The sequence below is a fragment of the Chiloscyllium plagiosum genome, unplaced genomic scaffold (assembly GCF_037043375.1).
Source record: "Chiloscyllium plagiosum isolate Xiang-an unplaced genomic scaffold, Cpla_swu_hap1 HiC_scaffold_8, whole genome shotgun sequence".
Taxonomy (NCBI): domain Eukaryota; kingdom Metazoa; phylum Chordata; class Chondrichthyes; order Orectolobiformes; family Hemiscylliidae; genus Chiloscyllium; species Chiloscyllium plagiosum.
The window spans coordinates 108039700-108053222 of record NW_028270146.1 but is presented as its reverse complement, the minus strand read 5'-3'; the positions used below and the strand labels follow the sequence as shown (position 1 = coordinate 108053222).

Below are 13523 nucleotides of genomic sequence, written 5' to 3'. Positions count from 1 at the left end.
ATATAATCAAATCAATTCAACAATAATTCCACTGTCAAAATAAAAATCAGTATTCACAGTGATTGAGAGATTATACAACACAATGTCTTTGCATTCCTTATTGCATGGAGCCTTATTTCCACATTTATACCCCTTGCTGGATTGAACAATTATTATAAATTATGCATTAGCAACAAATATATTTTTAAAATTCTGTAAGTAAAAATAAGATGAATGAGGTAGGTATTTGACTGAGCAATATGTAGAAATAAAGAATACTTTTCTCTGAATTTATAAGGCTGAGATTAATGTGACCTTGCAAATGAGTGAAAATCGTACATTTACAATGAGGTTTTGAATGGAATTCGTTGGTTCTTTTGTGGGTACGTTGCCATGATAAACAGATATGTATGTTGCAGCATTGCCTCCGAGAAATAATGGATGACGTTCAAAAAAGGTTCACTTGTCACAATGAATAATTTAACGTTTTTATAATTACTGCAATGTCAATGAATTTATAATTAATGTTAGAATCCTGATGGATAAATTAATTCAATATATTGAATGGGCTCTAATCCGATGTTGATTGGTTATTCCTTCAGATTGATGTAGTGATAAATAATATACAGAAGTTAGCTGTTTATTTTAAAAAGGTCATTCAGCTATATTTGAACAAAATTGTTTGTACTCAAAAATGCAGGGAACACAACATTATATCTTTCCTTGCTCTGGATTTCTTGAAGAGATATGTAAATTTATTATGAATATGATAGTATTTATTATGATCAATGTTTAGACATTTGTGTCAGCATTGGGAAGAAAATAATTAGACAGTGCTAGTGAGTATTCCATTGAACAAAAGATGCAGTCAGTGACATTTGATTGAAAAGGGAATTCTGACAATTGTGTGATTCTTGTTCATTGTCAACTAATGTTGGAATAAAAATGAAAAAAAAACTCACATCTTCAAAACAATTTTTCTTATATAGAAATTAAAATAAAAATAATTTTGGAATGCTCATGATTTGAAAAGGCAAAACATCATTTAATATGTCATGCCAGCTGACAAGTTATTTTTCCCACATTATAATATTTCCAAAATTTCAAAATTTCACGTTAGTTTAACTAAACAGCAAATTGATGTATCTCCATTGTTTTCTTGCACACAATAAAAATCAAGCTTAAAACTTTTTTAATATGAAAAAAATATTTCGCTCTGAATGAGACCATTTGAATCACAATAAATGTTTGTATTACATTAAAATTTAATCAAAGCATATCAAGTAGGATACCACTATTAAAATACAAGTCAGCATTCACTATTGTTGGGAAATGGGACGTTGCAATATGTTTACGTCACTGATCCATAATTCCACATATAGAGCTCGATATATTGAATCTAAACAATGATTAAATATTAGATATAAGCAACATTAGTCTTATGAACAGTTCCTTGCAAACTTAAAAATCTTTAGAAATCTCATGTTGCTGTCCGTAATTTATAGACATGAACAGAATTTTTTCGAATGCAAAACAATATGAAGTGTCTTAGCTAATAAAGCCGAATATTAATCCAATGATTTTTTTGTGAAAAATCAAATAGCAAATGATCAAATATATGCTGTGAATGTTGGATGGGAAATCATTGGTTGGTTTGTGGGTGTGTTGATCTGGATAAAAAGGTCAATTTTCCATTCTAGCATTGGCGCGAAGAGATAATGGATTAATTTAAAATGTGAATCTCACGATGTTTGCTACAAAACCAAAGCTGAATTACCGGGGTGACAATGAATTGATAGTTAATTTTAGAAGTCTGGCGAAGTAAATGATTCAAAAATTTCCAAACAGCTTTGCTCTGATGTTGACTAGATATTTATTTCGATCAATGAACTGAGAATTAAAATGCTGGCATGATTTGTGGGGAAAATATGAGACATTCACTGATTATTGATTAGAATTGTTTCATCATTCAAAATTCTAGGATATTCAAGATTTCTGTACTTCCTGCTTCTGCTTTTCATCTGAAGAAATATGATATATAAATTCACGTTATTTTCATCTCATCCATATTTACAAATTTCCGTCAGAATTATGAAGAAATTGCGTAGATAAAGAACATGGGATCATAGAAAAATATTGTCAGCAGCATGTATAGAGGAAGTGATTTCAATATTGTCTTTATAAAAGCAGATGAATAAAGTTAATGGGGATCTGATTGAAATGTTTGCAGCTACTGATGTACTGAGCCGTGATTACACTTTTGTCGTGATGATTGGACTGAAAACCTGCGAGAAAACTTGCCTTTCATTTCGATATATGTTACTATAAGCATTCTCGGTGATAAGTAATTAAGTGTGATTTTTGGGTTGTGAAAGATATAATGCATGAACTATAAGGAGGTATCTCTAGCATATCTTTGGATCTGGTGACAGCGTGATGTTTGCTGCGATAATTCAGCAATAAACACCCTTCACTTGTCATTCCCAGCTCAGGCAATGGTTGCAAGTCAAGTTGCCAGGAAGTCTGCTTCCACCTCGCCAATACACAGCTCTTGGGCTGGTTTAAACTGGATCTCCCGAACTTTTGTGTCCTCTTTGACCGGACATTCCACTGCTTTCTGAAGCTGATTTATTTTGTCTACTGTTTGCTTTAGTTTGACATTTCTTAGCTCCGATTTCTCCAGCTATAGTAATAATACGAATGTTAAGTATGGGCCACTGGCTACTTGACCTCAGCGGACAGATACAATGTGGTTCACTTATTGTTATAATAATGAATTAATAATTAATGTTTGCAGTTTAACAAATAATACAATTTAATATTGTTCAGCAGTTTACATTGACATGCATTAGGTACTCATCCAGAGAGATCAACTGACAATTATAAGCTATTTGCAGGATTCTTGAATTGAAGGAAAGATACAGACGTGCAGAGTATTTTTTGGAAGGAATTGATTTTTCATTCAAATGTGTAGGCTGTTCAAGCATTCTATATCGCCTTCCATTGGTCTTCTTGTCGAGCATGCTAATTTGTAATTCATGTAAATTGTAACATGTTCTGCATTTTGAGATTTGTATCAGATTTAAGAAGAAAAAGAGGGGCAATTAACATGAGAAATTCTGTAAATAGAAAGCACAGTAAATTAAATTTACAGAGGCAACTTTTAATGTTTTCTCTGAATATTCAGACAAATATGTCTAATGTCAAGAGCGTGATGCTGGAAAAGCACAGCAGATTAGGCAGCATTCGAGGAGAAGCAGAATCGACGTTTTGGGCATTCTCCCTTCATCAGGAATCTTTTCTGATGATGGCATAATGCCCGAAAGCTCGATACTCCTGCTGTTTGAATGTGCCTGGCCTTTTCCAAAGCCACACTCTCGACTCTGACCTTCAGCTTTGGCTTGCGTCACTTTCTCCAAATATTTTTAATGAACATGAATTGAAATTTTTAGCATCCGCAGTTGAACAAGACCAAATTGACACTTTTTTTGCAATATTTATAGTGAAAACACTATTTGAAAACACGCATCAAATAAGAACGAACATCTCTGGCGGTTAGAATCCTTGGCCATTCATAATAAAGAATAACTGTTGCTTTGGATAACCAACATTGTATATAATTATTGAACTGTAATACCAGAGGACAACTATTGCATTTATCAGAGGGAATGATGAACCCAATCCTGACTGTGATAGTGGTGAATGATCTCAGGAACCATCCAATAGTTACCGTGATCATTCTACTGAACAATAATTAGTGTTCATGAAGACCTTTGTGAGTCTTTATGTGCAGTGTTTTGTTTGAGCATTCATTTCAGTAACTTTGAGATATTTTACAAGATTAACAATTGGGTGTTAAAGATAAGTTTTAAACGGAACTTTTTTTAATTGTTAATTTTGATAAGCAAAACACAATTCTAAGTTTATGGAATACCTCTGTGTGGAAACAGGCCATTTGGCCCAACAAATCCTCACTGACTTTCCAAAGAATTATCCACTCTGAACCATTCAGCTGTCAGATTACTTTCATTTACCCCTCACTAATGCGCCTAACTACACATACCTGAACACAACGTACAATTTAGCATGGCCAATTCAGCTAACCTGCACATCTTTGGATTGTGGGAGAAAGCCAGAGCAAAGTCACATCGACGCAGGGAGAACATGCAAACGCCACACAAACAGGTGGCCAAGGCTGGAATTGAACCCAAATTGTAAGGCAAGAGTGCTAACCACTGATCCACTGTTCTCAATACCGAGCCCCATGCAAGAAGTGAGAGAAGTGAGAGATGTGCAAAGTCAAATTTCAAATGAACAGTCTGTGATATTGACAAAGCATATTAATCTTAAATTCAATATGAATAGATGAATGAAAACAAAAAAAAGCAAATACCTGACAAATCATGAATGACAATAATTAGAAAATTAATTTGAGCAAAGGACACAACAATATTTAGATGAATTGCATTGTTTAATAACAAATTTGGGATTTAACTGTCTAATGAATAATGGGAAGTGACATTTGTTTATTTTACTGCCAAAGAAATTGACTTGCTTTTAATCTTTGTAACACTGCAGAATAGCGATTTATGTGCCTGGAATATTTGAATTAAGCTTTTTCCAATTAAAAATAAAAATTCAGTACAAATACTTCTTCATCTTTATGACCACAACATTCTCAAATACTTTCCAGGAATTTAGAACCAGCAGAATTAGTGAATTTCTTTTTTGGGAACTTGAAGAGAATAACAGCAGATTCTGTGAATTCGTCATTCAATGCATGTATTCAGCTGAAGGCAACATCCCTTCCTTGCAAAAATGCTCAACTTCGAAGAAATAAAAATGTACTGTCATTGTTCAATGAAATAATAGAGGTGTTAATTCTTTTTCATTTGACTTAACAAAACGCAGGAAATTTTAAATTATTTTGTTGCATGAAAAACATTTAAATCTGATGTCAATATAAACACAATAAATGTTCGCATCGAACTGAAATATATTTAAATGCATTCAACTATGCTTCCACGGGCAAAATAAGAATTGATATTAACAATGATTGAGAGATTATATGCTACAATATATTTAGTTATTCATGTAAAGAGCCGTAATTCCACATTTGCAACATATACTGGACTGAAAAATTATTAGGTATGAGCAACAACTGAATTGTAAAATTCGATCAATGAATTTAGGAATAATGAGAAATCTTGTTTTGCTATGTGACTGATGAATATGAGGAAACAAACAGGAATTATTGCAGTGAAAAGTAATTGCAGGTCTCTAAATTCAAAGCCTGTGATTACGGTGATCATTCAATTAAGCAAACATCAGACATTTACAATGAATGTTGAATGGGAAGTTCTTGGATCCATTGTGTGATACTTGACCTGTAAAAGAAAACGCAATTTCATAGTGCAGTATTGGTTCTCAGAAAGAATTGCTTTAATTAAAATGTGTATCTCACTTTGCTTGTTCAAAAAACTTTCTTAAACAATTGTACAATTATTGTCATGACAATGACTTGATAATTAATGTTGTATTTTGAGCAATTAAAATGATTCAATATTTCAAAAGCACTTTGCTGTGATGTCGATTGGATGTTTATTAAGATCGGTAAACTGAGAAACAAAATATGGCTTTATGGATTAAAGAAAAAAAATGAGCCATTCAGTGATGATAGAACAAGTTTTTTTCTTTTCTGACTCAAAAACACAGGTAATACAAGAATTATGAATGTCCGTCTAATGTTTTCCTCATGGTATCTTAATTTATATGATTAATATTATGGTCAGTGTTCAGACATTTGTGTCAAAATTTGGAAGAAAATTAATAGATAACGAAAGCGAGCAAATGATGCAGTCAATGACATTTGGTATATAAAGTAATTATAATAATTGTATTGTACAATGATGAATAATGTTGAAATAGAAAAGACAAATAATTCAACATGTACAAAGCAGTTCTTTTCTTACAACGAAACGAAACTAATAATCATTTTCCAATGCGCATGATGTGATAAACAAAACAGTCATTTAATGTGTTATATAAACTGAAGACTACTTCCATTTTGCAAAAATGGAGGACTTTCACAAATTCAAAATTTATGTTTGTTGAATTATACAACAAAAATTGTTGTAATTTGAAATTTCTCTTGCACATAAATTTAAAATAAGTAGACTTAAAGATTTTTAGAATATCAAAGTTTTGTTCCAATCAATATCCGTGATAATGTAGAAGTATTGTTTTAAGCAACATAAATCATCTTTAACTACTGAACTGAAATAAAAGATATCAATTGGACTTGTTGCATGGAATAGTAAACAAATGCTTACTGTTGTCATTGGTTTCAGGAGCAAAAAGGTACTTACTCAGGTTATTCTTCTGAACAGTAATCAGATGGTGATGAAAGCCTTTGTGTTGCTTTCTGTGTACTGTTTAGTGCGAACGTTGGTTTCGATAAAATTGAGAGATTTACATGAATTAGGAACAGATTGATAATTGGGTGTGAAAGATCTGATTTAAAATCAGACAATTTTTGAAACTTACTAGAATTGCTGAGTGAAACATTCTTGAACCATCATGCAATAATTTGGATAAGTGAGAGATATGCAAATTCAACTCTCAAATGAACACATCCTAATATTTTCACAGCATTTCAATGTCACATTCAACATAATTAGGTGACTGGAAAGCTAAACAAATCTCACACAATTCATAAACCGATTAATAAATAAAAATTGATGAATAATAGCAAGTGTCAATTGTTTATTTTACTGAAGTAGTAATTGATCTTTTCTCATATTTATAACACTGAAACATAAAGTTCTATGTGTTGTTTGAACTAAGATCTATAGAACAAGAGAAAATTAGTGACTATCATAACTTCATATGTTTCAGCTTTATGACTGCAACATTCTCAAATATTTTCCCAGGAATATTGATTGAGGTATATATCTTGCTATTCCTGGGAATTAGATATATCTTGCTATTCCTGACCAGAAGAATGTATATAGCAGATACTATGATTATTGGAATGAACAGTGATACCTCCAAACCATCTACTGATAGTGTGATTGGATACACAGGAAATGTCAGCATCGAAATAAATTATAATCAAATCAATTCAATAATGTTTCCAAGTTTAAGATAAATACAATATTCACAATGATTGCGAGATTGTACATTGCAAAGTCCTTGCATTATTCATTGTATGGAAGCATAATTCCACATTTATACCCCTTACTGGATTGAACAATTATTCGATATAAGGTATTAGCAACAAAGGGATTTTATAACTTATATTCGTGAATTTGACAGTAATGAGATATCTCATCTTGATATTAGACTGTGTAATGTGTAGAAATGAAGAGTAATATTGCAGGGAAAATAATTGGAACTCTCTGAATTTCAAAGTCGGAGATTACTGTGATCTTTCAAATGAGCAAATATCAGATATTTACAAAGAATTTTGTAAGGGATGTTATTGGCTTTTTGTGTTTGCATTGGCCTGAACAAACAGATATTAATATTGTAGCATTGACAATAAGAAATAATGAATGAAATTTAAAAACCGCATTTTTAACAAAGTCTAAATTAAATTGCTGTATATTATTACAATTGATCATTGTTTCTAGAATCTTGACAGATAAATTGACTTAATATTTTGAAAGCAATTTGCTCTGATGCTGATTGGATATTCAGTAAGATCAAGAAACTGAAAATTAAATTATAAAATTTAGCTGTATGATTTGACAGAAATCATACAGCAACAATTGAAAAAATGATTTTGTTCAAAAACGCAGGCAATGCAAGAGTTATATGCTTTCTTCCTGCAGTTTTCTTGAAGACACATGTTAATTTTATTCATGCAACTTTAATCACAATAAATGTTTTGACATTTATTTCAGAATTAGATTAGATTAGATTAGATTCCCTCCAGTTTGGAACAGGTCCTTCGGCCCAACTAATGCACACTGATCCTCCAAAGAGTAACCGATTCAGGCCTATTTCTCCTTGACTGATGCACCTGACACATGAAAGTAATATTACTGTGAACATAAGATAGAATCAATGACATTTGGTGCGGAAAGGAATACTCACAATTTTGCGATTATTGAACATTAACAACGAACATGGAAGGTAAAGGAAAATTGTCAACATCTCCAAGCAATTTTTTCTTAAAATGAAATGAAAATAAAAAATCATTTTGGAAGGCACATGATTTGAAAAAAAGGAAACAATCATTTAATGTGACATTTGAGCTGAAGACTAGTTCCCGTTTCCCCCATTGTATGCTTTACAATAATTTAAAATTTAGTGTCAGTTGATCTACAGAAGAAATGGATATACACCCATTGTTTTCTTGTACACCAAAAAAAGCAAATGTGAAGCAAATTTATCATGAAAATAATATCGCTCTGAATGTAATCATGTTTGTATAAATGTTTGTATTGAATTGAAATTCAATCATAGCTGTGGGAGTGTTTTCCCCTGACAGGGAATGAAGACTCAGGAGACAGGCAGAGCTCAGGCAAGTGAAAGATGTTTACTCATGCAGCAAGGAGTTAATGAAGGGATCATCACCCGAGGCCACTCTCAGAAGGGAGATCCATGACACACTGAAAAGTGTACAGTAAAAAGCAACATTTTTATGAACTTGCTGTATTACGATGGCCATATGCAATGTGGTTAAAGCCCTTCCCTCCTCATGCAGGCACCCAGACCAAACACATAATCTCAGATGAGATAAAAACAATAACTGCAGATGCTGGAAACCATATTCTGGATTAGTGGTGCTGGAAGAGCACAGCAGTTTAGGCAGCATCTAAGCAGCTTCGAAATCGACGTTTCAGGCAAAAACCCTACACCAGGAATAAAGGCAGTGAGCCTGAAGCGTGGAGAGATAAGCTAGAGGAGGGTGGGGGTGGGGAGAATGTAGCATAGAGTACAATGGGTGAGTGGGGGAGGGGATGAAGGTGATAGGTCAGGGAGGAGACGGTGGAGTGGATAGGTGAAAAAGGAGATAGGCAGGTAGGGCAAGTCCGGACAAGTCATGGGGACAGTGCTGAGCTGGCAGTTTGGAACTAGGGTGAGGTGGGGGAAGGGGAAATGAGGAAACTGTTGAAGTCCACATTGAGCCCTAGGGTTGAAGTGTTCCGAGGCGGAAGATGAGGCGTTTTTCCTCCAAGCGTCTGGTGGTGAGGGAGCGGTGGTGAAGGTGGCCCAGGGCCTCCATGTCCTCGACAGAGTGGGAGGTGGATTTGAAATGTTGGGCCACGGGGCGGTCAGAGATGGTCAGAACCGGCATGGAGGAGGTTGAGCAATTCATCAACTTCACCAACACATTCCACCCTGACCTTAAATTTACCTGGACCATCTCTGACACCTCCCTCCCCTTCCTGGACCTCTCCGTCTCCATTAATGACGACCGACTTGACACTGACATTTTTTACAAACCCACAGACTCCCACAGCTACCTGGATTACACCTCTTTCCACCCTACCTCTTGCAAAAATACCATCCTGTATTCCTAATTCCTCCGCATCCGCCGTATCTGCTCCCAGGAGGACCAGTTCCACCACAGAACACTCCAGATGGCTACCTTCTTCAGAGACCGCAATTTCCCTTCCCACGTGGTTAAAGATGCCCTCCAATGCATCTTGTCCACATCCCGTACCTCCGCCCTCAGACCGCACCCCTCCAACCGTATCAAGGACAGAATGCCCCTGGTGCTCACCTTCCACCCTATCAAACTTTGCATAAACCAAATCATCCGCCGACATTTCTTCCACCTCAAAACAGATCCCACCAGCCGGAATATATTTCCCTCCCCACCCCTTTCCGCCTTCCGCAAAGACCGTTCCCTCTGTGACTACCTGGTCAGGTCCACGCCCCCCTGTAACCCACCCTCCCATCCTGGCACATTCCCCTGCCATTGCAGGAACTGTAAAACCTGCGCCCACACCTCCTCCCTCACCTCTATCCAAGGCCCTAAAGGAGCCTTCCACATCCATCAAAGTTTTACCTACACATCCACTAATATCATTTATTGTATCCGTTGCTACCGATGCGGTCTCCTCTACATTGGGGAGACTGGGCGCCTCCTAGCAGAGCGCTTTATGGAACATCTCCAGACACCCGCACCAATCAACTACACCGCCTCGTGGCCCAACATTTCAACTCCCCCTCCCACGCTGCCGAGGACATGGAGGTCCTGGGCCTTCTTCACCACCGCTCCCTCACCAACAGACGCCTGGAGGAAGAACGCCTCATCCTACACCACGGAACACTTCAACCCCAGGGCAACAATGTGGACTTCAACAGTTTCCTCATTTCCCCTTCCCCCACCTCACCCTAGTTCGAAACTTCCAGCTCAGCACTTTCCCCATGACTTGTCTGACTTGTCCTACCTGTCTATCTGCTTTTCCACCTATCCACTCCACCCTCTCCTCCCTGACCTATCACCTTCATCCCCTCCCACACTCACCCATTGTACTCGATGCTACTTTCTCCACCCCCCCCCCCCCCACCCTCTTCTAGCTTATCTCTCCACGCTTCAGGCTCACTGCCTTTATTCCCGATGTAGGGTTTTTTCCTGAAAAGTCGCTTTCGAAGCTCCTTGGATGCTGCCTGAACTGCTGTGCTCTTCCAGCACCACTAATCCAGAACATAATCTCAGATGTGCATGCTCATGGATTCCTATCATCTCATGTTGGTGAACAGGTAGTACAATCTCCTGGCCTTGGGATCTTTGCATGCACCTTTTCATTCGCATTCCAATGTTATTGCTGCACTCCCTCGGGCCTTTAGGGATGCCTTATCTGTAGGGACATTGTGAATTCTGTTATTCGTTTTTTTCATTTTATCAAAATCAATTACTCCTCATATTTTTCACTGCCCTAATTATATATGTACAAAGAAATGCAAAAGACAGTTAGTTTTAATTTACTTGCTATAAGATTAGTAATATGACTTGTGTTATAAAGTTAGTTATACCGTGTAAAATTATACAGCTACTCTTACTGTCAGGACTTTATAATTAATGGGCAGTGAACATCATACCTTGAAGCCAATTCCTAAAACTAGTTAACTTCACGTCTAAGTCAAAATGCTTTTCTATAATGCTTTTTAATAGGCATTGGTTACATGTATCTAACTTTTGTTGCAAATTACCTATTATTCTCAAGAATCAGTAATTAGAACCTTTGTTTAATGTTCTGGGTAACTTTGAAATAATAACTATTTCTGGCAAACGAACTCTTCTGTTGTCATAATAGCTGCTTCGTGAGTTAACTGGCATGCACCCTGCAGCTGCTGTTTATTCATTTACTAGGACAGTTATCCTTTCATTTATGAAGATCAGGATTGGTCATTTGTCTGTATGCCGGCATGCTCTTATCAAAAACTGTCTGGAATGCTAAAGTCCTGGCGTTGGAATAGGTCCATTGGTAGTTTTTAATGAAATGCTGGAACAAACTGTTCGTCATGTTTATCATCCCTCTGACACTTTGTATTTTAGTTCTAAGGTAGTCTGCCTCTTTTTGATTGTCAGGCATTTTGTATGAGCCAACATGGACCAGTCTGTTCCAGATGGAAGCAGGCCATGCCCACAAAATAAAATCAACTATGACTCAAGTATGAAAATAAAAATCACCATTCGCTACCATTGGTATGTGTACAGTTCAATACGTTTACGTCACTGAGTCTTAATTTCACACTTAAAGCTGGATATACTGGATTTGGTCAATTATGAATTCTTAAATATAAGCAACAGTTAATCATAAAAACGTTTCATAGCAAACTTAAAATGATTAGAAATTGCACATAGCTGCCCATGATATGTAAAAATGAACAGTATTTATTGGAGTGTAAAACAATCAGATGTTTAATATGTAAGACTGAATATTAATCCAATGATTTCTGTGGACATTCAAATGAGAAGGGAACAGATATTATCTGTGAGTGTTGGATGGGGAATGATTAGTTAGTTTGTGGTTGTGTTGATCTTGAATAAGAGAACTATTATTCTTTGTGATATTGGCACTAAGTAAAAATGGATTAAATTAAAATCTGAATTTGACGGTGTTTGTTACAAAACCTAAACTGAATTACTGTGTGATTTTTGGAATGACAATACATTGGCAAGTTAGTTTAGAACTCTAGCAAAGTAAATGATTCAATATTTCCAAACAGGTTTGCTTTATGGTTAACTAGATATTTCTTAACATCGGTCAACTGAGAATGAAAATTCTGGCATGATGGTTTGGAAAGACGTTAGACAGTCAGTGAACATTGATCAGAAATGGTTTGTTATTCAAAATTCTCATACCTTCAAGAATTGTATGCTTGGTTTCTCTCCTTTTCTTCTGGAGAAATATAGTATACAATAAGAACAAATTATGCATTATATTTAATTCATGCAATTTTTCATATCATCAATATTGAGACATTTGAGGCAGAATTATAAAGAAAATAAGGAACTTTTCACAGAAAAATGCAGTCCACAGCATTTGACAAGGTATTTGTTTCAATATTGTCTCGATAAACAGGTAACTTCGTTTAATACGGATCTGTTCACAATGTAATGAGCCACAATTACATTTTTATCATAAGTTTTGGACTGGTAAACTATCAGTAATCATTCCTATAATCAGGATTTGATTCATTTCAATACATGTTACGATTAGCATCCTCGGCCTTGTTAGAAACAAAACTCACTTACAAATCAGCTGGAGACAAAGCCATGGAAACAAGGACAATTTATTACAAACTTGCAAGTCCAGGCACCCCGCTCGCCTGGCAAAGAGTGCAAAGATATCAGTTTTTCTACAGTTTGTGTTTTGCAGGCTCACGCCTCCCTTTTCCCATTGGTCCTATCACAAGTCGGTTACCTCACTTGTTTTCAATTCCCTTATCTCTGTACCAAGCCGTTCCTGGATGACTGCATTCTTTGTCTTGTTACTATAAGCTTTATTGTGGTCAGCTTCAACACTCCATAGTTATTTCCTAGCTTAAAACTATTTTCTTTATAAACTACTTCTTTAAAACACCCCCTATATTCATTAAATTCTTAGCCTTAAGTATACTACATGCTAGAATAATTCCATGACCGTTTGTATAATGTCTCACCCCTCCCCATCTACAGAAATTACTAGCACTAACAACAATTACATTTCTATATCGCCTGCTGAAAACTACATTTCTTATTTCCCACAGCCATATATAATAAGGTGTCATCATTGATCTGGGAAAGATGTAGTGTGAACTGAACACTTGGAAAAACAAAGATGAATTCACCATGTCAGCACGGTTTCATGGTGGGCAGGTTGTGCTTGACATACCTGCTGGGGTTATTTTAGAATGTAACCAACAAGCTGGTTAATGGGGATGCAGTAAATGCTGTACATCTAAACTTCAGAAGGCATTTGACAAGGTGCTGCGAAAAGTACTGATCCAGCAGGTTAGATTGGAGGGGTGAAGGGTAGAGTATTGAATTGAATGGAGGTTTGGCTGACTAACAGAAAGCAGAGCTTCTGGCTAAATGG

At 35.9% G+C, this 13523-nt stretch overlaps 1 long non-coding RNA gene across 3 annotated transcripts; it reads right to left on the bottom strand.

Annotated features, from left to right (window-relative positions):
• Positions 1–1170: 1170 nt before the first annotated feature.
• On the bottom strand, positions 1171–12768 carry LOC122553905 (uncharacterized). Of its 3 annotated transcripts, XR_006312869.2 has the most exons (6): positions 12701–12748; positions 12308–12344; positions 10740–10799; positions 8080–8155; positions 6348–6410; positions 1171–5366 (listed from the first exon to the last, which is right to left on the bottom strand). It is a non-coding gene; the product is annotated as an uncharacterized LOC122553905 (long non-coding RNA). The 3 variants fall into 3 exon arrangements; XR_006312868.2 differs by lacking the exon at positions 10740–10799 and having other exon boundaries at positions 12701–12768; XR_006312870.2 differs by lacking the exon at positions 10740–10799 and having other exon boundaries at positions 12308–12341; positions 12701–12756.
• Between the last annotated feature and the right edge of the window lie 755 nt (positions 12769–13523).